Here is a 1,937-nt window from a genome sequence, read left to right as displayed (position 1 = left end):
TAGAAAATAGTGACAGAACCCCGCCTCCGTGCGTCACAGAATGGCCTCGGACACCCACGCAGTCCCTGAGTGTCCGGGAGGAGCAGGGCGCTGAGATGCGCGGAGCGGAGCTCAAGGCTGCGGAGGGGGGTGGAGCTGAGCAGCTGGGCGGGCCTGGCCGAGCCTGCTGAGCCAGACGTCGGTGGAGCAGAGGGACACATGCGCTTTTGACACATCGGAGGCTTTCTCGATCATGGATGGTGAAGATTTACCAGTTTTCAAGTTTAAAGGAGGAAACTGCTTACTGGAAGGAACTTTCCTTGAAGTATAAACAAAGCTTCCAAGAAGCTCGGGATGAGCTGGTTGAATTCCAGGAAGGAAGCAGAGAATTAGAAGCAGAGTTGAAAGCACAGTACAGGCTGAACAAAGAAATAGAGACTTGCAAGCTGATAACCAAACACTGAAGTATGAAGTGGAAGCACTAAAGGAGAAACTGGAGCATCAGTATGCACAGAGCTACAAGCAGGTCTCAGTATTAGAAGCAGATTTAAGTCAGACTCGGGTCATCAAGGAGCAGTTGCATAAGTATGTGAGACAGCTGGAGCAGGCCAGTGGTGACCTGGAGCGAGCAAAAAAGGTGACAGTAGTTTCACTGGAAGACTTTGAACAGGCTAAAATCAAGCCATTGAACGAAATGCAGTTTTAGAAAGTGAACTTGATGAAAAGGAATCTTTGTTGGTCTCTGTGCAGAGGTTAAAGGATGAAGCGAGAGATTTAAGACAACAACTAGCTGTTGGGCAAAGACAACAGGAAGTCACTAGAAAGTTGGCTCCCAGTTCTCCAACTCTAGACTGGGAAAAGATGGATTCTGCTGTCCAAACATCACTTTCTTTGCCAGCTACTCCTGTTGGCAATGGAACAGAGAACAGTTTTCCTTCACCAAAATCTATACCAAACGGTTTTGGTACCGGTCCACTGACTCCTTCAGCTAGGATATCAGCACCAAACATCCTGTGGGATCTCTGACGGAAAGTAGGGGCTTTAGGATCCAAATTAGCAGCTTGCAGGAATTTTGCAAAGGACCAAGCATCACGAAAATCCTGTATTTCAGGGAACGTTAAATGCGGGGTGATGAATAGCAACGGCGCGAAGTTTCTCTATCAGGGCACTCGTCTTTCTTCGACAAAGGGGCGGTAAAGGGCTCTGACCAGGCTCCTCCTCCTCCTGGTCCGGGCTCCTCGCGCCGGCACCGGGTGTGCTGCCTCTCAGTGTGTGAGTGCCCGGCCTCCAGGTGGCGGCTCCCGCCCTCCTGCAACAACCCAGGACACCCACGCCTCACCCCTCGGTGCCCTGGCCCATCTCATGCCCCTCCGTCTGCCTCCCCACGGCTAGCAGAAGGCAGGCTGCACGCAGGGACGGCTACTGGGCCCTGCCCAGCCCCAGGACTCTGCGCGATATCAATACTGGCTATTTTCTCTTCTCGCCCTCGTGCCGTTGGTTTCACAGGATGGCACTTTTGCGGGTCACAAGGTGATACATACGTGTATTATTTGGTCGCTGGATGCAGAAGTACCCATTCGTCACACCTGACTCATAACCCCCTCCCTGCGGTACTGATAGGATTTAGTTATATTTAGGACGTCGCAGATCTACTAGAAGTTCTCCTCCAAACCGGGTGGACGTGTGCCCTCCTCCTGAGCTCCCACCCAAGCATCTCCAGTGCTCATCATGGTCATGTGTTGCCCCCTCCACCGCCCACAGTTTGGGCCTGTTGCTGGCAAAGAGTCAGGAAGGTCTCTGAATTAGGGAACACTTTCTGCACCTTCTGGTTTTACTTTAGCAGTTGTCATTCCGTTGACTAGCCTCCCAGAGCAGCAAAACGCCTGTCGGAGCCCAGGTGTCAGGAGCTTCCGGGGCCTGGGCACGGCCTCCTCCACGTGCCTGAGGCTCGGGGTAGG

The 1,937-nt window shown here is 52.8% G+C and overlaps 1 pseudogene; it reads left to right on the top strand.

The window, feature by feature from the left end:
* Positions 1–232: 232 nt before the first annotated feature.
* LOC131750166 (nuclear distribution protein nudE-like 1 pseudogene) lies at positions 233–1,255 on the top strand (annotated as a pseudogene).
* The last annotated feature ends 682 nt before the right edge of the window (positions 1,256–1,937 follow it).

This window comes from Kogia breviceps, chromosome 2 (assembly GCF_026419965.1).
Source record: "Kogia breviceps isolate mKogBre1 chromosome 2, mKogBre1 haplotype 1, whole genome shotgun sequence".
Classification (NCBI taxonomy): domain Eukaryota; kingdom Metazoa; phylum Chordata; class Mammalia; order Artiodactyla; family Physeteridae; genus Kogia; species Kogia breviceps.
This window is presented reverse-complemented; position numbering and strand designations above follow the sequence as displayed.